Source organism: Vicia villosa, unplaced genomic scaffold (genome assembly GCF_029867415.1).
Source record: "Vicia villosa cultivar HV-30 ecotype Madison, WI unplaced genomic scaffold, Vvil1.0 ctg.000938F_1_1, whole genome shotgun sequence".
NCBI classification, from domain to species: domain Eukaryota; kingdom Viridiplantae; phylum Streptophyta; class Magnoliopsida; order Fabales; family Fabaceae; genus Vicia; species Vicia villosa.
In genome coordinates this window covers 160,502-187,343 of record NW_026705420.1, presented here as the reverse complement: position 1 = coordinate 187,343, position 26,842 = coordinate 160,502, and positions in this window count along the sequence as shown.

The following is a 26,842-nucleotide window of genomic DNA, read 5'->3' as shown; positions in this document are numbered from 1 at the left end:
ATAATAAAAGACATAAAATAAAATAGGGTTTAGGGTTACCAACGACGTAGCTTCGGCATTTGACAAACCCTGAAAAGGAAAAAAGAAGAGACATAAAACAGAGAGTGAGTGCATTATCGGTTCGAAGGCGAACCTTATTAACCATAAAGGTAAAAAGAACAATGAAATTAATAAATAAAATAATAATAAAAGGCACTTAGCTTCGAATTTGATCTGATATGGTTGGCGGAAAACCTCGGGGGTAACCCTGAAAAAGGCAAAGGCAGAAATAGTGAAGGCAAGACAAACCCCTGATTTTAAAAGAAAATAACATAGGCTTTAAAGGTAAGATACTTAGCTCTGGTTTTTTTTGATCAGGCGCGTTGTCGGAGTGAACCATGTCGATAACCCTGAAAAGCATAAATAAAACATTCAGTGTAGGGCATGATCTCCGTCAACCCTGATTAGGGTACGAATTTAAATAAGAAAATGTGAATGATTTAATTAATTATTGGTCTCGCGACCTAATTAATTAAATCGGGATGAGAAAATTAAGTCAAGTGTAACAAATAATTTTTAGGAATTTTTGGAATTAAAATACAATAAAGATGGTTTTTTAAAGATTTTAATAAATAAATATGACATTAAGAAAATAATAATATGAAGAAAATAAATTATATATATTATAAATAACTAGATAAGTAAAAAAAGATAATAAATATTGTATTTCAAAAGGTTTTTTGAAAATAAGTTTTATATAATAAATAAACAAATATGTGTACTAAAATAAAAGGAAATATAAGTCATGTAATAATAATAAAAAAATTCAGAAATTCTTAACTTTTTGATCTGGTGTAGCTCGCGCTGAGGGTGTATGATGCTCCTTCATATCTTGGCGCGTTGGATCTGGGTTGAGATAGTTCTGATGGCTGGATATCTGCCAGCGTACCGTGTGCATACGGGAGAGGAAGAATGCTGGATCTGAAAGAGGAGATAAACACAAAAACACGCAAAAATACATGGCCCCTGCAAGGTTCAAACCAACACCCATTCATGCTAAGACTTTGGGCCATGCTTGCTACCGCTACACCATTTTGTTTTTGCTGTTTACAACACCACTTAATAACAATATATGAAAAATCAAAATGTTAAAACAAACTCACAGAAAACGCGCCATAACTTCATCTTCTTCATTTTGAAATTGTACCCTTTTTAGCTACGAAATAGCCATGGATCTGCTACGATTTTCAGTAGTAGCAATACCTGCATATATTAAAACTCCACCAATACGCGTAGTAAACACAAACAATGACCATGGTTCGTCTTAAAATCGAATCCTGAGTACGATGGGATCGTTCATTCAGCCTAATTTTTCCTATTACGAAAGCCCCTAAATCTTAGGTCACGAACCCTAACTATGGCAGGTTCTTGGTTTCGTCAGAAAAACCTAATTAAAGCGCCCAGATTGCATGAACATATGCTAATAATCACGAATATACATTCGAAACTCATTAAACAGACACGCATATATGAATTCGACGCAAAGAGAATTTAAGACAAACCGAGGGTATGGGAGAGTGATTCCTGACGCTGCAGCCTTGGAGAACGATTTAGAAACCTTCAATGATATCCCAGGGATGTGTTTGAATTCTCAGGATGCCTTGAATCGAGCCCTCTCCTTGAAAACGATTTTGACTTTGCTTTGAGTTTTTAAGAGTTGGTTAGGATTCCTCTGGTTGCAGAATTCGTCCAAAAAATCTCTCCTAATGCCTTGGCCAAGTTGCATACTTATAGATGAATGAATTAGGGTTGTAAAACTTGATTAAATCTTCACCAAATCAAATATTGATTTTTTGATTGAAATTGTTTTATAAATCTTTCTAAATTGGACAAATTTCAATCTTTCTCCTTCAATCCATATGAGCACGAATTTGTTATGAAATAATGCATATTTTGGTGATTGGATTTGATTGATGCAAGACTTCTAATTGAATATTTGATTTTTATTTAATTTCCCTGAATTAAAATCACTTTTAAATGATTAAAAATTCATATAAAATCAAATAAATATTTCAAAATTAGTGACATTCAGATTTGAGGCCTTGGATATCTTGGAGATCAATTTTGGGCCATAAAAAGTCGGGCTCCTTTGCAAAAAATTTCAATTTGAACCCTTTTTCTTTACATTTTTCTTCTCAAAATTGTCCAACTTTGACAAAGCATATCTCCCTTAATTTTTAAGATATGGAAGAGTTCTAGGACTTTTTAGAAACCTTAGAGAGTCCTCTAACCAGTGTCTTTGGTCTCATATCAAAATTATTTTCCATGCTCCTTATATATCCTTTTGAACAAAGTGTCTTTTTGTTGGCTTTTGAAAAGGACCTATAATGTATGAAGCCATATCTCTTAAACCATTGACCTATGAGCTTCGATTCTTGGACCATTGGATAGAGGAATGAATTCCCTTTAAAATGAGCTTTGGTGGGAATTTTTCTGATGAAGTATGAATATTTGGTGAATTTTCAAAGTTTGGTTGACTTTTTCAATTCATGCCCAAAATAGTAACTTTTGACTTTTGACTTTTCGGATCTTTCCTTGCATCATCATGATCAACCCTTGATCAAATGATGATTTTAGGGTTATGAGGAGGTTGTTGACCAAATATCTTGAACTTTGACTGTATTTTGGCTTGAAATGACTGTTTTGCCCTTGAGAGTCGACTGTTGACCTAATCATGATTTGAGGGACTAAGTTTGCTCTGTTTGCCTTGAAACTTTATATGGAGATGCTTTGGGATGTTAGTGACCTTATGGAACCACCTTGAGCCATTGATTCGATGATTTTCCTCTGAATTATTCAAACCCTAGTTTAGAACTTCTGTGTGGGAGACTGTGTTTTGGAGCTTTGTCTTTTGATTTGGTTTTGTGTATGAAAAATAGCATGGGCAAATTTTGGGGTATGACAGCGAGGTCGGGTCCATGTAATCCAAAAAAACACCAGGTATCTACCTCCAAAGAAGATTTATCTTATCTAGCCAACATGATTGGTGAGGCCTTCGATGAGGAGTTTTCAAATCATTCATGTTATACTCGACGCACTTCTAGTGTTTTGGCCATTGGCAATGGCGGTCATTGTGATGCCTTCATGTCTAAACAACGATGCAAGGAGAAACAACAGCTAGAGGAAATTATTTGTATCCTCATGCTCTAGTGGGATACATACCAACAAGAAATATAGAAAGCTTATGTTTCTCTTACCAGGGTAAATGATGCCTTGAATGTCCTCAATCTCTAAGCTCGTTAGTCGATCAGGTAATCCTTTTAGTAAGAGGGTGTAGCAAGGAAGGATAAAGCCATGGCTTCTCTATGGACTACTTTATTGGCTATGCATGTGTTCCTTTCTACCATTCAGGAGACCTTGAAAACTCACGTCTTAAGAATGTATCATTGGATTAGAGTTTAAATGAATCACCTGCTACTAGTATCACAACCTTTTAGATTCCTTTGAGAATGCCTTGTAAAAAGTAGAGCATTTTCACTCTCTCTGTATTTCTAGGGAGCAAGTACAACTGAATCAGATGGTCAAATATGGGAAGATCGTCTCTCTTAGGGATTAATGACCCTTTTATCTTTTTTTTTGTAATACCCTGCACTTTAAAGTGTGAGTGAAATGAAATAGATATTGTGTGATTTTTTTACTTGCTTAAGGTATATGTATTCGAGCCTAAGTACATTGTTCTAAATTTTGTGTGAAATTACGAGGTCTTCCCACGATGCTTCTTGGACGTCTCTAGGGTCGTGCCTGAACAAAGGTCAGCACCCCTTCTCCTAGGTGAAAACCTGGTCCGAGGTTGACATGTAGTCAACCCACCCCGGCCTCTAGAGTGGCTTGCTACCAGAGATAATATTGTTGTTTTAGTGGTTTTATCAGTTTCTTTGCATGTGTGCTTTATGTTATGGTGTTTTTATTGTTGTTTTGCACGCTCGTGGTATTTGCAACATCACCCTTGAGTGTTTGTGTTAGGGCTGCGATCCATTCGATCTGTCATACCCCAAAATTTGCCCGATCAATTCAGGTCTTTTAACTCATCAAGGGTCAAAATTAAGAGTCATGGGGTTTGACATTCCTATTGTCAAACCCACGCTCTTATAAAATATCCCGGATTAAAATGGGGGTTAGGATTAGGGAGTATTTGAGCCCAAGCATTTGGCCCAATCCAGTCCACCATAAAGTTTGATCATTTGGAAAATCTATTTTAAAACTGATTAATTATTGGTGTATAGTCTATTTTTATTGGATGTTAATTAGATGTTGGGTTTAATTTATTAATGTTAATATTTTTATATTGTTGTTAACTAATTATTAATTTTAGTATTATTATTATTTACAATATTATTATTAGTAATTATTAGGACTATATTTTAATATTAGGATTATTAGGTTTAGTTTATTTTGGATCATTAGTCTTTTAGGTAATAGGCCCATTGTGTATAGAAAACCCTAATTTGATTAATATAAATAGGACCATTTTTTGTACACATGGGGGGAGTTCACTAACAAATCCTAGCCTAAATTCCACCGTCCCTAACCTATTCACGGTACATACTCTCACCAACGAAGAAACTTTTTTTTACCAATCATTCTCCTCCACGTACAATACATACAAACCCTTTTTCTTAAAGTCAAAATTCTTTCGGTTTTCTCGAGTCAAACCTCTTTTTATCACTTACAAACCACTGTTCATTCACATAGTACAGAATACCCCACGAGTTTTCCTTATAATTTTTACATGTTCAATTATATCATTTGTACAAACAATTGTAGGAAAATTTCATCAGGCCATTATTCATGTTCTTCTTCACTCCAATACCATTTAGATACACCACAAGGATGACAGTCAGTAACACTCGCGAGAAGAATTTTGAAGGAAAACCGGAAAAGTGATAAAAAAAAGTATCACGGACAATCGCATAGTGGCCTCCACCGCAAATCATTCTTAACGTCATTAGCAACTGGAAAACGCAAAGACAACTTCAAGGCATTTCAACAATAGCTACGGATCATCATCTTCAACGTGATAACCTTTCAAGCATCAGATTTCCCGAGCAAAAACGTTTCATGATCTGAGAGAGAAGTAAGAGTCTGCTTCCATCAAAACCGCACCAGCCTCCACGCCGAACAACATACATACCGCATTCATCAGCAACGTATCAACACCAAGCTAAACACCGACGCGATATCAATCGTAATAGCAGCGATAGACGGGTCATCACAGAGCAACAACAACCGCCTGTCTCGACAACTTTCAATGTAGAGGTAACAACATCTCCAACCAGGTGATTCACTTCATCCCTTTGCGATTCGTTACACCATAGCGTAGCTGTTGTTGTGCTTATCGTAAGTCTCTTGTTAATCGCTTGAACCCATGCTTGATAATCACTTAATCTTGTTAGGATTTTAGAAAGAGATTGGAAAATAGGTGTTGGTTTTTCAATAGAATAGAAATAGCAGACATGAGATGGAGAGAATCGTATGAAGGAAGGAGAAGAGTGTTATACCCCAAAATTTGCCTGCATCTTTTTCAGAAAGAAGGCAACAGACTTCTGTCTAAAAATTGGGAGTTTCATATAATCTTGATTTTATTTCATAAATATCCTGATTTTATGAATACTCAGTTTTTAGAATTTTTCTTATACGATATTTTGGTTCGCTGTTGAATTTATTCTTACACCAACGCCAAGTACTGTTTATTACTTCACACACGCTGTTTATTTGAGATTTATTTGCAGATAAATAGTACTGACGCAATTGGTACAGAATTAAATTTTGCAGGCGCAGAGTCCGGGATTCAGACTGTACTGGTAACAAGTAAATTATTATTAGTTTTTGTTTCCCACTAATTTTTATACTATATTATTATTTTCAAAATCTCTTCTATTATTTTCAAATCTCTTCCTTTCTTTTCAAATCTCTTTCTTTCAAATCAAATCCTAACTTTATTCCACACATCTTTCTTTTCAAACCCTACCATACACTTTCTTTCAAATCCTACTACCACTCAAATTTTTCTTTTTGTACGGAATCACTTCATTCCCCAACGTCTCTATCCTTCTTTTCACTCTATAAATACCTCTCATTTTTTCCATAAATTCTCACATCAAATTTCAACTCATTTCTCAAACTTCTACCTCATAATTATTTTCTCTTCTTCCCCGGCAAAAATGGCAAAGTGGATGGATACGTTTTTTCTTATGGTCATCACTGTTTTGATGGTGATCATGACCTTTTTCTGTCTGCATAGTCCTGAAAAATGCTGACCTGGGTTGCTTACACTCCCGTTCATCTATATGTTGTTATTTATAGCATGGGTTTTTAATCGTCATTTTTAAAGTTTGTCGTATCTTTCGCTTTCAAATAATGTACCGTTTATTTTATTTGTCGTACTGTTCATTACATTATGTAATATTTGTACTGTCAGTATTAAATGTCGTACTATCTGTTGTACTGTCGTTTAATTATTAAGATAATATTATGTGTGTTTTCTGCTAGTTAAATGTTTATTTTTCTGTGCATTAAATATTTTTCAAGATAATTATCGGTAATTTCGTTCGCATACGGTATATTTTATTTATTATGTATGTGTTTTTCTAACAACTCATGTAAATAAATTTTCACCATTAACACAACAAAAAAACAAAAAGAAAAAATTAACTTTAACTGTTGAATTTTCACTTTAACTGTTACGTTAATGCCCGGACAGCCAGTTGACAGTCAAACCCGCTGACAGCACGATTCTCCGTGTTTTGTACCATCAATCAAGTCAATCTTTTGCATTTCAAAATTCCAAGATTTTTTGTTCTAGAAGTCTTGTGAATATCACATGATCAGCAGAGACTCAACACTGCACAAAAATCAGGTACGCTTAACTGTCTCCTACACGAACAGTCCCTAACTAGGGTTTTTGTTTTTTTCAGGAGAACGAGTTTTTTGAGACCTCAAATGGATTTCATGGACCTCCATATGTCTCAAAGTACCACCATACAAATTTTCAAACTTCAATTCGCTCAGACGCACAGTCAGCAGCTCAAACAGTCAACAGACGACCAGTTTGACCGAAAAGTCAACAGACAGTCAAAAATGAAATTTTTTGTCAACATCCACATTTTGTCAAAAGATTCATCATTTGATCAATGGTTGATCATAATTCATCAAGAAAAGATCAAAAATCAACAAAACCCTAAGTTTCAAAATTAGGGTTTTCTCCTAAAAGTCAACTGAACTTTGACCGGCCATAACTCTCTCCTCGTTCATTCAAAAAATTCCAACCAAATCTTGTTTTGAAGGAAATTCAATTATGTTTCAAATGCAATTGATCCCATGGTCATTGGATTCACCATTTGAAAAATATGAGCTCAGACATTACAGGTCATTTTTAAAGTCAACAAAATGTGGTTTTTTGTCAAAGGCCATAACATCAAGATAACTTCTCCAAATGAAAAAAAGTTTCCAAAGTAGCTTGTAGAGGACATCTTGAGGTTTCTAAAAAGTACAAGAACTCCTTCATATGATCAAAATTGAGGGATTTATGCCTTGTTGAAGTTGGCTATTTTTTGGGAAAATGCATGAAACCAACATTGATCAAAAATGTTTTTTTTCCAAAAGAGGCCAAGTTTCCATGATCCAAACATGATTCTAATGATGCTAAGGGCCTCCCACGACCAACCTAAGGCCCATAACATTTTTATTTCTTTTTTGGTTTAATTTTATTACATTTAAAGTTAAATTAAAAAAGAAATGGTGAAAGATAATGGTACAATGCTTTGATCTTAAGCTAAAGCCATCAAGAATGATTCAACTCTGCAGCATGAAGGTACATAGCAGCCCTAGAACAAGAGGGTGAAGAAAATTCAAAGCCATGGCCAAAGAATTCAAAGGTTTTTATATTAAAAAATTCAAAGTTCAAAAAGCAATCAATGCTTCTTAGCTTAGCTTTGCAGCACTTCCATTGCTTATAAATGAAGTAGGATACTTCATCAACACACACACACGAAAATCCACCAAAAGAATAGCTAAGAAACTCATAAAATTGTCAAAACAATATCAAAGCTTTGTAATTTTCGTTTTCATAGTTCCAACCACTATCAATACAAAATAATCATTCTATCACTCTTGTATAGTATCATAGGTAAGGACTGAACCATAGCATGTGATTGAAGCAACCTCAAACATGTGCATAATCATCTTCATGTTCATAACTATGTAACTTTCGTTTTCTTATTTACACTCAATTATAATGCAAACTAACCCTTTGAATGGACTCATAGCATGATATAGAATAGATCTGGGTGGTTACATGCAATCCCTAACGTGGTTTTGATGTTCCACCATTTTTGAACTTCAAACATGTGAAGCTTTCGTTTTCCTAGATGGAGGAAGTTTCAGTCGAAACTAATACCACCAATGAACTCAAAACATGCTAATTAGTTAATCTGGGTGCTTAGTTGCTTGTCTCAGGTCGTCTTTTGCAGGTTCCAAGAAGCATGGAAAAAAGAAGCAAAATTCGCAGGTAAAATCGTAGCTGTTTCCGAAGCAAAATCCGCAGGAAATAGGTTAGGGATGATGAATAGTGGCGTTGAAAAGTTTGACTGCATGCGTGGCCAGTCCTTGCTTCTTCATTGGCCAGTTTTGGCGCGTGTGGGCCCAGTCAGAATTTTGAATTCTCTTTGAATTCAGTGCAATCACATCCATCATAATATCATGTGATCTATCTCTTACAACCATTGGATCAATCTAAAAGCCCATCAAACGTACCAAAACACGCATCCATACCATAGACCCTCTAATCAACCACACAGGATCACAGTTTTAATTTATTTTTCATTTTAATTTATTTTCTTTGCAAAATTATTTAAAAATAGTTTTAAAAATCAGAAAAATACACAAAAAATATTTTTAGGTTGATAAAATGCTATATTAATTTTTGGCATAAAAATATTTTATTTTTCTTAATAATTAAAATATTTTGTTTAATTAATTAGTATATATTTATATATTTGCTTTTTAATTATCTTAACCTATCAAAAAAAATCAAAAAAATATTTTCTTTTTATTTAAATTAAGTTTATATATTATAAACTAATTTTGTACATATTTAGAATATTTTTCTCTTTAAGTTTAAATAATGTGTGTAATTATTTGTATAATTATATGTTAATTTAACTTAATAATTTCCAAAACAATTTCAAAAATCACAAAAAAATTAATTTTATTTTAAAATTAATTAACAAGCAATATGAACATATTTTAGACTTTTTTTTTTTGGTTTAAATTTTATTTCTAATTCTTAGCTTTTTAATTAAATTAACTATGCATTAATTCTAATTAAAATCAACCATCCAAAAAATCCAAAAATATTTCCCTTTATCTTATTGCAATTTAAATTTATAGATAAGTGTATAGGTTGTCAAAATCATGTAAATAGCGTAGTTTACATTTCCCGCACAATCGATGTAATAGCGTAGATTTATTTCCCGCATTTTACATCCCGGCACTTTAAATTTCTGTACATATTAAACTGCGTGTATGTCAAAGATAAAAATAAAGCGCTAGGTCACTAATCTCAAAAGACAAAAATATCTGAATCAAAACACAATCACACTTGCACCTCTTAGGGTAATCCCTCTGTTGCTCTTTTCAAAATCAATTCTACTGTTTCAAATACAAATCCAAACTTTTGTTTACATCCGGTCAAAGGAGAATTTTCTAAAAGAAATAGGAAAGGACCTTATAAATTTAGGGTAGATCTCCTAATTGCTTGCTCAAATCAAAACAACAAATGTCTCACATATTCACTGCTTTTCAAAACAAAACCTTCAAAAAAGACAATACTTGGTATATATCCAAACAAGGATCATTACGAAGTTAAAGATCTTTTTTTCAAAACATCTTTCGAAAGATAAAATACTTTGTATACATCCGCACAAGGATCATTACAAAGTTAATTTACAAAGGTATTTTAAAACCACATACAAGCACTTCAAAGCAAGACAAATGATTCAAACAAAGTGAGCTAAGCAATTAAGAGCCCATGGATAACCATGGATACAAAGGGGTGCTAATACCTTCCCTTTGTATAACCTACCCCCGAACCCAAAATCTCTTAAAGGTCTTTTTCTGTTTCTTTTATAAACCTTTCCTTAATTGGATAAAATAAAAGTCGGTGGCGACTCTCTGATTTTCAAAACTCAAAAATAAAAGAAGAGTCAGTTCGTATCTCACGAAAAAAACCGAGGACGACAAAGAGGAATTTAGGTTTTGTGGTTTATTTGATACACCATGGGCTGGGCCCGCCCCCAATTCAAACCGGTTCGGCCCAAAGAATTTTTCATAACCATTTATCTTCAACCCACCGATTTGTTAATCCACACATCTTTTTTTTGACTCAGCACACCCCATTTTGGTTGTTTAGAAATTAGTAGTTCATGGGCTCAACTTAAAGAGGGCCCATTCGAATTTCCTTGCTATCACCTGCTACAAAAAATACACCCCCCACAAGAGAAAGATAAAATGAAATTAATAATTTAATTTTTATAATTTTAGTAATTAGTTTAATTAATTTATTTAAATGGAATTAGGACAATAAAATAAGGGTTAGGTTAATGATTAGGATTTAGAATTATTTAGGAATTATATTTCCCAATTATTTTAAACCCAGGAGTGTGTAACCAATGAGTTAGGGGTTGCCCAATCCCATTGCCCATTTGGCAAAGAAAACATTTACCCTTAATTAATTCTCTTCTCGACCCGACTAAACCTATTAGTCACATTAGACAAGAGATAAAAATTACAAGATTAAAATACATTTAATTTGCTGCCCGCGACGATCGAATCTATCGATCAGAGTAACCAGCAATGCCCCATTAATCCGTTAACTATAATGATCAAATCTATTGATCATCGCAACTAACGGTGACATATTAAATCAGATTTGTACGCCCAACATTTAAAACACACTAAACCACGACACTACGGATTTTCATCCTTCTCAAGGCAATTCAAAATGCCTTTCAAATCACAAATTCAAAACCTACGATAGGCCATTCAAAAAGCCTTAAAACCATATCAAATTCAAATTCTAAGGCGTACAACCCTGTGCCCGAACTACGTTGACTCTGATTCTCCATAAGGAGATACGTAGGCACTTGGTAACAAGGCGAGTCTCCCCCCTAAAATCTCAATTCAGTTCAAATCTCAATTTTCGCCCTATTCATTTCCTTAGCTATTAACCTCTATAATTTTAGCCATAAACCTTTATTTTAAGATCAAACCTTAGGAAAGGGTTGAGGGTGCCTAACACCTTCCCTCAACCTGATTATAATAACTTACCCAGATTTCTTAACTTCGTAGGGTTTCCTATTCGCCCTTCAGAATACGTGGCGACTCTAATCTTTAATTTTTAGGGCAGGTTGCTACAGCTGGCGACTCTGCTAGGGATTAATCATTAATGGTGAATTATTATACTCCTAAGGTTTGGTAGGGTTTAGGTTTCTTGGTAAATCATTTAGGTTTTTGGCGAACTTTTTAGGGTTTGGCTAATTCGCCAAGATTAGGGTTTGGATTAGGATTTAGGTTTTCATTTTTTTATTTAAATATTTAATTTTTTTTAATTATTTATTTATTTACAATTCCCGTTCACAATCATTATTTACAACAATTTAAATGAATATTTGTCTACGTTAATATTTATTGTTGTACTGCGTTTTTTGAGCTACAAATGGCAGATTTGGAGATCAGGTTCTTTTAAAAATTTAAAATTTATTTATTTATTTGCAATCTTATTTATTCTCTGCAACTCATTTTTTTACCGCAATTCAATTAAATGTTTATTTATTTGAATATGTGTTATTTTACCGCATTTTTGGGATATACATAAATTGCAGTCAAATCTAAGCGTGGGAATTATATTTAAGACCAGAGGGGAAATACATCGCCTACGAGTCTTATTATAATTCCACTCAGAGTGGGTTGAATATCCGGAAATGTCTGATACGAGGCTTGACCTTGTTAAGGGCTGGACTTGGTATTTAGTTGATCTCTCTGGGAACCTACCCCTAAAATTCGAACCTCATGGATCAAATGAGTTGTTCTAAAATCCAAAGAGACAAAAAGTCTCGGCGGCTATGAACGACCCCATGAGACCTTCTAGAACATACCAATGGGAAGGGTAGGCACCCTAAGCCGTTACGTCGAACCTATGAACCTAGGGCTTATGTGCTTATGTGTTTATTATATACTGTGAATGTATGGAGTTTTGATTTTGCAGGTATTCCTACGCGTCCCTTGGCCCAAAGGGACTCTATTGCTAAAACCATGTCCTTTCCACGAAGGACACCTTCATTTATGCACGTTGATTGGCCTCTCGATGGCCATGAGACCTAGTGACTGTCATGAACAGTCACCCCGCGTCTGCATCTACGCACTCCCTAGCCTGTAGGGATTTTCTTTTCATATCTCTGTACTTTTACAAACTATGTGTCCTTCCCACAAAGGGCATCCTCGTTAATGCACGTCGATTGGCCTCTCGATGGCCATGCGATCTAGTGACTGTCTCGAACGGTCACCCCGTGCTTGCTCCTACGCATTCCCTAGCCTATAGGGATTCTATTCCTAAAATCGCATCCTTCGTACGAAGGACATTTTCGTTAACGCACGTCGATTGGCCTCTCGATGGCCATGAGATCCAGTGACTGTCTTCAACGGTCACTCCGTGCTTGTTCCTGCGCACCCTCTAACTTGTAGGGTTTGGATTTCCATTTATACATCTTTCGTCCCTAGCCAGTAGGGATTTCACTTCATCCGATATCGTCCTTATATAGGTTGTGTTCCGTATAGAGAACCTTCCCACGAGGGACAACTTCATTGGTACACGTCAAACGGCCTCTCGATGGCTATGAGACTTGGTGACTGTCGTGAACGGTCACCAGCTGCTACCTTCTGCATACTCCCGAATCTAAAGGATTTCCATTGGCGAGTCATAACATCTATCTTGAAAGAATTTCACGAGGGTCTAATGTCGCCCCTAAGGCTATCCCTAGGATTATACGTCACACGTCTGCATTGCATACAAGGAGTCATAATACAAGGAGTCTCTTGCATACGCACGCATTTGCATTTTCATACATTCGTACATTTACATCTCTGCCTCCACCCGCGTCTATACTTATCATGCTAGCCGATTTCCCGAGACTCGCGGAAAAATCAAAGGATCAAAAACTATGGAGAAAAGAAAATAAAAGATCTTGGTCTTGCTAAGGAAAAAAGAAGGATGTCCTTCGCCATGCCAGTTACACGTTCATGCCTTTTCGTAACAGGATTGTAAATACAACAAAGGTTATCGCCGAGCAAGGATTAGTTCAACAAAGAAGTTCCCTCATAGGTACACTCAAGGGGTATCTAGCCATAAAGGGGTTCATCTTAGAACACATCAAATTTACAAAGACGCTATACGATAACCTGGGGGCAAGGATTAGTCCTAATGGGGCAATATCATAAACAAAGATGCGTAACTACGATGGAGGGAAAGCGACATATGTTGACTCCCCACCTAGGGGCAAAATGGTCCTAAATTTCCTTTATCCATTTACAAATTATGGAGGTTGCAAATGGTGTGATACGATCCTTTAGAAAAAGCAAAAGAGGTTCAGTCAAAGGAAACTCATGAAGTTACCGATACGGCGAAAACCCACCGCTAACAATTTATTCCCGAAAGATTCGACGTGCCCAAGGAGAATTCGAGATTACCCTTCACTTCTACAAGTCCACGAACTAAGGAGTAGAATATGGTCAACAGACTCACAAAGTAGTTTGCCCTTAGGATTAATAGGTTTATCGTTTCAAGTTGTAACTTCTACGATCACAAAATGTTATTTGATGTAAAAAATGTTGTACCTTTCGAAATGTAATTCAATAAAATAATCATGCATATTTTGAAATCAATTCATTCGCTTCATTCTCTCACTATTACGACTTTCTACTCACACCTTTCTTTTCTATTTCAATTTCGACTTTCAATTATTAACAAACTTAAGGGAGAATGACGAATACAAATAACTAAGTCCCTCTAAATATATGCTTTCAAGGTAAGACCGAACCGACGATGTACAGGCATTATTTCAATTCCCAAACAGTGGAGATATAAGGATGTTAATCCCTCGTTACCCCCTCGAGCCAGGAGTTGGAGTTTGTTTCTACTCTTCCAATAAACCTTGATTTTAACCAGGGGCAGGGTAGATTTCGATTAATTCAATGACGTGTTTTGGTTGCCAAGAGAATCAGTCGATCCAGGCATAAGGATTAAGCAAAGTTTCAAGCATGTCTTCTTCCTCGCATTCATCCAAGGTTGAGGAAGCAATGGAGATAACATTCACAACATCTTCTTTCTCAATACATCATTCAAGATCGAGGACCATCAAATTTGAAGCTTACGAATCAAAATCAACAAGGCAGTCGCAACATTCAATATCCAAGGATCAATATTTCCAAAGGAGTATTCAAAAAAAAAAGAAAAAGAAAGCGCCCGCTAAGTCGAAATGGAAAAGTCCATGAAAGAAAACAAAATGACTTAGGCAAAAATTAGGGCATCCCGATGGACCAAATTCTAAGGAATTGGTTCATGCAAAAATAAGGGATAAAAACAAAGCAAAAGCAAAATACAAAATACAATCTTGTGACTGCTAAATCAGCTAAGCTTCTCATAAATGCTTGGATCTCTACAACATTTTTACCATCAATGCTTGGATCTCTACTAAGGCTTCTGCTCAACATCAAAACTGAAACGATTCTCTTACAAACAAAGCACATCCATTGGATTAGGCGAATTTTTAGGACTTGGAGAACATCAAGGAGAAATGGGTGGGTTAAATAAATTTTGAGCCTTATATCCGTTGTTCCTTAAACCTTGAACCAAGCCAAGTTACAACATTCAAAAGTCCTAATTGAGGCAAGGTTAACTACGAAAGCATAATAAGCAAGATTTTGTTATACTGACTCATATGTTTGTTAAAACTATTCCTAACCACTACGCTTCTTCAAGCATTCATTTTTAATCATTCAGTCTTAATTCATAACGGACCTTCAAAACTTGCATTTGCATTGCATTGAAGTTACTTCTCAAAGAGTACAACACCATCTACGAATATACACTTAGCACAAAGGCGATCATTCTGATAAAGACTCTTGAATGGGGAAACCATGTCCAGAGGGTTTTCCTAAACAGGGGCATACAACCAAACATCCTATTAACTAGGGGCATTCTTCCTAAGGTCCAATCGACCTAGGTCACATCTCGAAGCAATCTTAATCAGGGGCATGTCAAACATGGGATAAATTCAAATGGATAGAACACCATGGATAACCTTCCATATCCTGGAAATCAAGGGCACACCCTTCAATCTAAACGTCGAAACATATGACAAGGCTATTTCCTGGGACACTTCCCTCATAAGCATCTTTTTCCACGAAAATACTGGGGCAATGGATATCAAACCCATAAGGCGCACAATAAAAGGAAAAGGCGTCTTCATGCTTTACAACCTCGAATCAATCTTTCTCCTAACTACGATCTTCAAAATTCAAAAAAACAGGTATTGGGAAATCGCGCTAGCATCCAACAACCTTACAACATTAGCGAATTATGTACGCTTTGGTTATCAACAACCTATTATTGGAGCATCATGAAAGTACATATAACTCATGCATTACATACAATGGCTGATACATTACACAGTACCTTTTCAGGTAGTCTTCTTTAAGACAATTTGTCATCCTTTTCAGGAACCTCCCCAGGTAGTCTTCTTTAAGACATTCTAAGAGCCTTTTTAGGTGGCCTTTTTCTAAGACATCCATTATCCTTTCCAAAAACCTTTGTAGGTAGTCCTTTTAAGACATATCTTTCAGCCTTTCCAGGCAGTCTTCTTTAAGACATTCCTTATCCTTCGCTCAGAACCTTCTCAGACAGATTGCGTCCTTTGATAAGAACCTTTTTAGGTAGTCTTTTTTAGGACAAATGTTCATATCCATTCCAAAAACCTTTTTTAGGTAGTCTTATAGAAGACATTATTTCGTTCCACTCACTACATCAATCAAAACATCCAAGTCATCATAAATCATTGTCATGCATTAATCATGTCGCTTCACTCCAACATCAAACCATGCATATCATCTGGTACATTCATATACTATAAAAGCCCAGTTTTCATTTGCAAATCCAAATCCTTACAAAGTCCAGTTCTCGTCTTGGCAAATCCTTACAAAGTCCAGTTCTCGTCCTGGCAAATCCTTACAAAGTCCAGTTCTCGTCCTGGCAAATCCTTACAAAGTCCAGTTCTCGTCCTGGCAAATCCTTACAAAGTCCAGTTCTCGTCCTGGAAAATCCTTACAAAGTCCAGTTCTCGTCCTGGCAAACCCTTACAAAGTCCAGTTCTCGTCCTGGCAAATCCTTGCAAAGCCCAGTTCTCGTCCTGGAAAATCTTCAAATCCAATTCTCCTTTGGTAGTCAGTTCCCGTCTGACTGTTACATTAAATCCCGTTCCCGTCTGGTAGTCAGTTCCCGTCTGACTGTTACATTAAATCCAGTTCCCGTCTGGTAGTAAGTTCCCGTCTGACTGTTACATCAAAATCCAAATCCTATTTCAAATCCTATTTCAAATCCTATTCCAGTTCCTATTTCAAATCCTATTTCAAATCCTATTCCAATTCCTACTTCAAATCCTATTTCAAATCCTATTTCAATTTCAATTCAAATCATGACTTATTGCGTTAGTCCCTGAGCAGCAATAAGTTATGTCTTATCACGTTAGTCCCTTGGCAGTGATATGACGCTAAGTCTCTTTGGTACGTTAGTCCCTTGGCAGTAACCGAGACTTAATCCTATTTCAAATCCTATTTCAATTCAAATCATGACTTATTGCGTTAGTCCATGAGCAGCAATAAGTTATGTCTTATCATGTTAGTCCCTTGGTAGTGATATGACGTTAAGTCTCTTTGGTACGTTAGTCCCTTGGCAGTAACCGAGACTTAATCCTATTTCAAATCATATTTCTATTCAAATCATAACTTATTGCGTTAGTCCCTGAGCAGCAATAAGTTATGTCTTATCATGTTAGTCCCCTGGCGGTGATATGAATCTACGCCTTCTTGGTGCGTTAGTCCCCTGGCAGTAACCAAAATTTAAAAATCACGTTAGTCCCTTGGAAGTGATCTCCTTTCAAATCTTCTCGCTGATTAGTATCACGTTAGTCCCCTGGCAGTGATATAGAGCTACGTATCTTTGAAAATAGGGATTTATTTTCCCTAATCACAAGGTTTTTCAAACAGTTCTTCAATTGGGTTTATCACGTTAGTCCCTCGGCAGTGATCTTCTTCAAGATTTCAACAATAACAAACAAGGTTCTATTTTTCTTTTCCAAAGTTACTAACTTCAACTAACATAACTAACAATCATGCATCATTCAATTAACATACCTCATTCATACATAATGCATATGCATACATCGCTCTCATTTATTTTGAGAAGCTCATTGCATCATACATCGCATGCATCATAACATTACATAAAATTCAGGTTGCCTTTTTAGGCTATGCTACAATCGAAGCACCCGGTTCTTCCTGAAAAGCATTGGCTGCACATTCAAAAAATAGGGGTATTTATTTTGGGTGGCATCTTTAAGCCCATCTTCCACAAAACTTCTTCTCAACCAATGCAAATTTCAGGGCATTTCAGTGTTCAATCATCTTCTACCTGTAGATCACGATAGGCAAACGTGCCTATCTGACTCTTCGGATTTTAAGAAGATTGAACAGGGGCAGCTGTCATACCCCAAAATTTTCCCGATCAATTCAGGTCTTTTAACTCATCAAGGGTCAAAATTAAGAGTCATGGGGTTTGACATTCCTATTGTCAAACCCACGCTCTTATAAAATATCCCGGATTAAAATGGGGGTTAGAATTAGGGAGTATTTGAGCCCAAGCATTTGGCCCAATCCAGTCCACCATAAAGTTTGATCATTTGGAGAATTTATTTTAAAACTGATTAATTAATGGCGTATAGTCTATTTTTATTGGATGTTAATTAGATGTTGGGTTTAATTTATTAATGTTAATATTTTTATATTGTTGTTAACTAATTATTAATTTTAGTATTATTATTATTTATAATATTATTATTAGTAATTATTAGGACTATATTTTAATATTAGGATTATTAGGTTTAGTTTATTTTGGATCATAGGATTATTAGGTTTAGTTTATTTTGGATCATTAGTCTTTTAGGTAATAGGCCCATTGTGTATAGAAAACCCTAATTTGATTAATATAAATAGGACCATTTTTTGTACACATGGGGGGAGTTCACTAACAAATCCTAGCCTAAATTCCACCGTCCCTAACCTATTCACGGTACATACTCTCACCAACGAAGAAACTTTTATTTTACCAATCATTCTCCTCCACGTACAATACATACAAACCCTTTTTCTCAGAGTCAAAATTCTTTCGGTTCTCTCGAGTCAAACCTCTTTTTATCACTTACAAACCACTGTTCATTCACATAGTACAGCATACCCCACGAGTTTTCCTTATAATTTTTACATGTTCAATTATATCATTTGTACAAACAATTGTAGGAAAATTTCACCAGGCCATTATTCATGTTCTTCTTCACTGCAATACCATTTAGATACACCACAAGGATGACAGTCAGTAACACTCGCGAGAAGAATTTTGAAGGAAAATCGGAAAAGTGATAAAAAAAGTATCACAGACAATCGCATAGTGGCCTCCACCGCAAATCATTCTTAACGTCATTAACAACTGGAAAACGCAAAGACAACTTCAAGGCATTTCAACAATAGCTACGGATCATCATCTTCAACGCGATAACCTTTCAAGCATCAGATTTCCCGAGCAAAAACGTTTCATGATCTGAGAGAGAAGTAAGAGTCTGCTTCCATCAAAACCGCACCAGCCTCCACGCCGAACAACATACATACCGCATTCATCAGCAACGTATCAACACCAAGCTAAACACCGACGCGATATCAATCGTAATAGCAGCGATAGACGGGTCATCACAGAGCAACAACAACCGCCTGTCTCGACAACTTTCAATGTAGAGGTAACAACATCTCCAACCAGGTGATTCACTTCATCCCTTTGCGATTCGTTACACCATAGCGTAGCTGTTGTTGTGCTTATCGTAAGTCTCTTGTTAATCGCTTGAACCCATGCTTGATAATCACTTAATCTTGTTAGGATTTTAGAAAGAGATTGGAAAATAGGTGTTGGTTTTTCAATAGAATAGAAATAGCAGACATGAGATGGAGAGAATCGTATGAAGGAAGGGGAAGAGGAATTTAGGTTTTGTGGTTTATTTGATACACCATGGGCTGGGCCTGCCCCCAATTCAAACCGGTTCGGCCCAAAGAATTTTTCATAACCCTTTATCTTCAACCCACCGATTTGTTAAACCACACATCTTTTTTTTGACTCAGCACACCCCATTTTGGTTGTTTAGAAATTAGTAGTTCATGGGCTCAACTTAAAGAGGGCCCATTCGAATTTCCTTGCTATCACCTGCTACTAAAAATACACCCCCACAAGAGAAAGATAAAATGAAATTAATAATTTAATTTTTATAATTTTAATAATTAGTTTAATTAATTTATTTAAATGGAATTAGGACAATAAAATAAGGGTTAGGTTAATGATTAGGATTTAGAATTATTTAGGAATTATATTTCCCAATTATTTTAAACCCAGGAGTGTGTAACCAATGCGTTAGGGTTTGCCCAATCCCATTGCCCATTTGGCAATGAAAACATTTACCCTTAATTAATTCTCTTCTCGAACCGACTAAACCTATTAGTCGCATTAGACAAGAGATAAAAATTACAAGATTAAAATACATTTAATTTGCTGCCCGCGACGATCGAATCTATCGATCAGAGTAACCAGCAATGCCCCATTAATCTGTTAACTATAATGATCAAATCTATTGATCATCGCAACTAATGGTGACATATTAAATCAGGGTTGTACGCCCAACATTTAAAACACACTAAACCACGACACTACGGATTTTCATCCTTCTCAAGGCAATTCAAAATGCCTTTCAAATCACAAATTCAAAAACTGCGATAGGCCATTCAAAAAGCCTTAAAACCATATCAAATTCAAATTCTAAGGCGTACAACCATGTGCCCGAACTACGTTGACTCTGATTCTCCATAAGGAGATACGTAGGCACTAGGTAACAAGGCGAGTCTCCCCCCCTAAAATCTCAATTCAGTTCAAATCTCAATTTTCGCCCTATTCATTTCCTTAGCTATTAACCTCTATAATTTTAGCCATAAACCTTTACTTTAAGATCAAACCTTAGGAAAGGGTTGAGGGTGCCTAACACCTTCCCTCAACCTGATTATAATAACTTACCCATATTTCTTAACTTCGTAGGGTTTCCTATTCGCCCTTCAGAATAGGTGGCGACTGTAATCTTTAATTTTTAGGGCAGGTTGCTACATGATCATATCTCTAACTCATTTTTACCTTACACAATTATAAAGAAAAGAGATATTTTAGAACTTACAATTTCTTCATTAACAATTTATCGTAAACTTTGTAAAGGTATTAACTTTATGAAAAATAACATCAAATACAAATTTGTAAACATAACCACATGGGTAGGCCACCGTTGATTCTCCCTATTTTACATCTCGTCGGGTTAAACACTTTAGGTAGATCGAATATTCTTGTTAATGGGTAGGCTGGTTAGAGAGGCTACATTTATTTCCATGGTCTTGCTCTTCCCATGGTCTTATTGGAGTGCTTGATATGTTCTTTTGTGCTCATAGATATCAAGATTAACTATGATTGGTTCATTGTGAATATTGTGAAATTTTAGTTTGAGGTGCATCAGTTAGGCCACAACATCCAAGGAACCTACGAAAGGTCTTCCAAGAATGCAGTTGTAAGCACTCTTGTAAGGGACCATAAGGAAATTGAATTCTCATCCAAGACGTCACTTCCTTCTTCTATATATATATATATATATATATATATATATATATATATATATATATATATATATATATATATATATATATATATATATATATATATATATCATCAATTTGACATACCTCCACAGTTGGGTTATTGTTTCGTTAAACGCATGTAAGTCTGACCATAAATTTCCTCTCTTGAGGCCCATAATCTCAAACAGCTCGAAATACATTATGTCACGTGAGTTGGCCCCATCGATTAAGATCTGGGAGACCTTGACAGTGGCACTTTATTCCCAGGGGAAGATCTCATTTGGGGTTTCCCCGACTTTATCGCAATCCTAGAGCCCAATCATTCGCATGTCTAGGGTCTTGGTTGATGTGCCCCCTTCCTTCTTATGGACAACCATTAATTCAACAACTTTTCTCTTCGTCGTCCCTTTAGATGGGATGTTCACCCAAGGAGCTCCCCCGATGATGGAAGTAATATGTTGGCACTTCACTTTGCTTTCTCATTTATCTTCGCCACTGGTCCCCTCTCAGTTGGTCACGATATCCACAACTTTGGAAGGGGACTTTCTCTTGGGCGACTCTTCTATATCTCTTTTTCCTCCCATGACATACTCAAATAGGCGACCCCTCTTTATCAAACCCCTAATGGCATCCTTCAGCTAGATGCAATCATCAGTGTTATGGTCGTGGCCCTTATAGAAGCGACTATATTTCATCTTATCAGCTTTAAATGACTCTCTAATGGGGTAGTGATTTTTGACTCTTGCCTTCTGGAACTTCGTGTTGGAAAACTTCTAGTAAATCCTCTCTCGTGAGGCATTTAGAGGAGTATAATTACTGTATCGACCATGGGTCCCCAATCAGATTTATCCTTCCACCCGCGGGAGTATTTCCCAAACGACTGGCTGAAACCTATATTTGCTGCAGCCGAGTAGTCATATCAGGCATTATATTTCTCCTATAGGTTAATGAAGGGTTGTGCCCTATCAGTAGTTCTTTCACACTTCGTGCCTCCATGCACCCCAACTTCTGTCTAGAGTAGCTACCTTGTAACAGGCCATTCTTAAATATCCTGCATTTGAGGCCCTCTTTTGCTCATTCTACTTCCACAACCACATGTATGAAATGGTCTATGTACGACTATAAGCTCCCTTTCTTTCCTTGTAATGCCCCGCTTAGCGAAATTATCGTCGCTAGATGCCTTTTTTGGGTGTTGAAATGAACTTTGAATCTTTCAAAGATATTGGTTCACTACTCAATGCTCCCGTCTAGCAAAATTCTGAACTAAGGCTGGGCATACTGTAACACCCCAATTCTACCCAAAGCATTTAGGCAAGAAAATATCAGAGTATTAAAATTTCATACAACACAATTAGGATGTTACACTAAGTAACCAAACAAACACCTAGAAAACAAACGGACATCAGCGATGCCAAAAACATACACACCTGCCAATAACATGATACATAACACACGGAAGATATGAACATATATGTATACGTAAAGCTCTCACTCTCAAAGAGGAGTTTTCCAAAATAAAGTGTTTACAATACACAATGGCACGTTATCACATATACATGTTCAAAAGAGTCATATACAAATAAATAACAACAGACTCCCGACTACCCAGTGTTACATATCAGAGCGACCGACAAGACCAACTGGAGAACTACCTCTTCCAAAAGACTCCCAAAGCGGCTAATCTGCAGGATGCCACTCAAGCATCAAATCAGCAGAAGGGTGAGAATATAATTCATAATGAAAGCATGACAATTATAGTAATGCCAACAAGTATCATCAAGAATCGTACAACAAAGTAATCCACTCATTCAACCACAATCAATATATAAGTAATGTGACACATGAATGATAACATAAATTATAAAGACAGACAATGATGAATGAGACTCAACTATGCATATGCATGTGGTACCAAATCCGGAGTAAAACTCCTCCTTGTCATTATGACAAATACACCTTTGCCGAGCATTATGCTGGGACTTCTTTCCCTCAGGAAAATACACCTTTGTCGATCAGTAAGCTACGACTAAATGTCATCGAGCATTTAGCCCCCACTGATGACCTCTTGCCACTCGGGCAAATACACCTTTTTACCGAGCATTAAGCCCCCACTGGTAATAATTGCCAATTCAGGCCACCTGCTAATAGCATTCCGCCATTAACGTAATGAAATGTTATGCTGTGCAAATATATGACTCTATTACACGACAACAACATCATCAACAATATAACACGGTCACATACCCACGTTACACCGTTTATATTCTATCCAAAAGGATACATCACCAATTAATAACATCGTTATCAATTATATCACACCATAATTACCACACAGGCATTAATAAGCACACAGCACACATTCACCGTCAAATCATACTAGCCACATCGGCATAAATGATTGCATAATTGCATCACATCAATTAATATTGGCCATTGGCCCACAACTCCATCAATACATCATCAACAAGTTGTAATAACAACATTTCAACAATGATAATACATCGTTTTCAATTACTTGCCATAAGGCCACACATCATGTTAATAACAAACAACCAAACATCGTCACATATCAAGAACGAACATTCATTAATACATAACACATATGAACATGATTTCATGTTAATCCACAACCCAACAACAATTGCAACCAAGCACTATGATTATTTACCAATCATATCGCGCATATAAACAGTTATGTGTTTTTATCAACAACACCCCATAACCAATTAATAACAAGCTAACCAAGCCTATACTATCATATAGAACATCCAACTAGCTTCCTAACACTTCGAACGGCGTATGAAATGGAGCTACGGATCAAAAGTTACAAGGTTTCAAAGTTTGGAAAATTGAACATACTACACAACTCATCACTTGATCCTAATAAAAATAATGGGATACTACATACTATGAATCATTTCATTAAATCATAGTATAGTTCATTGCGTTAGCTTTCCAACGCTTCGAACGGCGACAAAATCGGAGTTACGGTTCAAGAGTTACGAAGTTTCAAAGTTTTGGAAAAACAGAAAAAGCTGTTGTCCGCTTCAGCTCCGCTCAGCGGACCTTCGCAGAGAATTTTCTGCAACAGAACCTCCGCTCAGCGGACCTGCGTAAACCCAGAAAAAACCAGAACGAACCAGAACTGTTCCAAGCCCCTTATACCCACCAAAACCACTCCCAAACATCATTATAACACCAATACAACACATACGAACCATAGAAACAACCTAACATCAAACTTTTCATGGTTGATTCATCAATCTATCTCAAAACCTAACTTTTTATTCAAACTCAATCAAGCCATGGAAAAGGAAAACAAACATGATCAATCACCATAACACAACAAGGATATCATTTAATCATCATACAATCATTCTCAAACAAACTTAAATCAAACAAAGACCACACAAGAAAATTGTGGAAATTGGAACAAGAAGAACAAGAACAAGAACAAGACTATAAGAATCATACATCCAAGATAAATTAGATTCACCCCCTTACCTTGCTATAGCGACGATCGGAACTCGATTCGGATGAAAAACCACCAATCTCCACTTTTTCTTCTTTTCCTCCTTCTCCTTTTTCCTCTTCCTTTCTTTCCTTTCTGTTTTTCTTTCTTCTTTTCTTTTCTTATATTCTTTTCTATCTCCTCCTACTTCTCCAAAATATCCCAACAAAATATCTACTTTACGGTCTAAACTCAATTGCTCAGAAAAACCCCAAAACGCAGAATATTACCTTAATAATATTTCTAGTACCAAAAATATGAAAACCTCCAATTAAATATTAGTCCGCCATCCCGAACTAATACCGACTGAAACGACTCCAAAAACGGTAAAATTCTAATAAACGTCACAAACGTCCAAATTAAGCATATACTTATTTTCCGGGCGTTACACATACCTTATCAGAGTTAGTGCAAATAATTTTCACTTATCAGTTTCATCGACGTGAAAGTAGTTTAACCGATCATTGATGAGTTGTATGTGCTCGTCGGGGCCTCTTTCCCATTCTATTCCTTCAGCTTAAAAGGTTTTTCTTATGACTTTGTTATTTGATTGTCCAGGATGCAGGTGCAAATAGGATGTTTATGCGAATTATTCACTAGTGGTTTCTTCACCCGCTCCTAAGGAGGAACATGGCTACCCCGGTCTCCTATATGGTTTTGGGGAGGAGTTTAACGACTCTTGTTTTTCTAGTGATCTGGATTTTTCATAACTTTGTTTCTATGTGACACGGACGACCCATGAATAATAGTCTGGCTTGTCTTGGGAACAATTTCTTGCACGATGTTCCCCTTCGGAGGTGCGTTGTGTAAACTTTCTTCCAAACGAAGAAATCTTTCCTCTATCGCCTATGAGTTATGTTGTTGAATGATGTTATGCATAATATTCAACAACTTATTAGCACATTGTATTATGAGGTTAGCCTGCAACAACGGGAAGCCAAATAATGTTTCTGGCCTTGAGGCTGATGGTGTACTAGAGGTCTGGGCGAAGGCTTACTTTGTTCGAGTTGTGAAGCGGATTATGTGATTTGAGAAGGTTAGAGTAGATCTAGAATTTACAGAGTGTTCATAATAGCTTAATCTGTATTTCCTTGAGGAGGAGGATGAGACAACTAATTTCTTACGACTTGAGTGGTAACAACAATGATGGCTTCTTCGTGTAGAGCCGCGAAACAAGTAGCTTTATATCTAACCATGGTTGGAAGGTTTGATATTAAAAGATTCAGAAACTATGAAAATAAGAGTTGATCTGCTAGAGTTGTGGTTGCGATGCACAACAACAGACTTGAACTTGTGGTGCAGTAAAGGAAAGACTATCCTATAAGGTTAACACTCCAACTCTCAAGCCAGTATGCGAAAGAGATAAGTGGATGGAGTTTGAATTTGAAATTGTGTACCTAAAATTAGCGCGAGTGCCCTTTACATAATGAAGCGGTTACAACAACCCGCTATTCTATAGGTGCGAGATGCGGAGAGTCATTGGTGTATTCTGACACTAGATCTCTTGTACTCTTCTCTATGGTCGTTCCCATGTGCTACGAACAATTGAACAAATTATTGTATTCCTCTAAAATGCGACAGATGGCCACTCTGGCCAACCTATAACATAAATTATAAGAAAGAACTTTTCGTAAGTGATAAAATATGTTACACGAGCAATCAAAATAACATAAATTATGTTTACCTTGAAGTAATGTACATATCTAGTGTTCGAGATAAGTTAAGAGTTTTGTAATTCTAATTGACTTTCTAATGTTTAGAATTTAGAGGTTAGGAGATGTAGTTGTGATGTCATGGAGTGATTTTAATATAAATGTGTGGTTTATGTGAGTAAGGAATGAATTGTCGTTCATTTTGGGTTATTTGTACTTTTATGAGGATCATTGGTATGAAGGTAGTTTAGGGAGAAGTCATTGGAGGTAGGATGATGTCTACTATCAAGCTATTAAAAAAGAAGTCCACCATTCTACCCAAATTACCCTTTTTGTTTCAACAATTTACAAAGCAAAAAAGACTAAATTGTCTTTTCATAATCCAACTATTTTATTCAACTTTCAAACAAACCAAAATGCAACACATGTCCCCCAATCTTTCACTTTTCAAATTATCATTTTCCTTTTCTCTCTCCAATATTTTCACTTTCACTTTCATTTTCTTTCTCTCAATTTTCTCTTTTCTTTGTTCTTTTTTAAACATAAATTAATTAATAAATTAAATTAACAGAATTATTAAAAATATTATTTTCAAATGTCAAAATACATA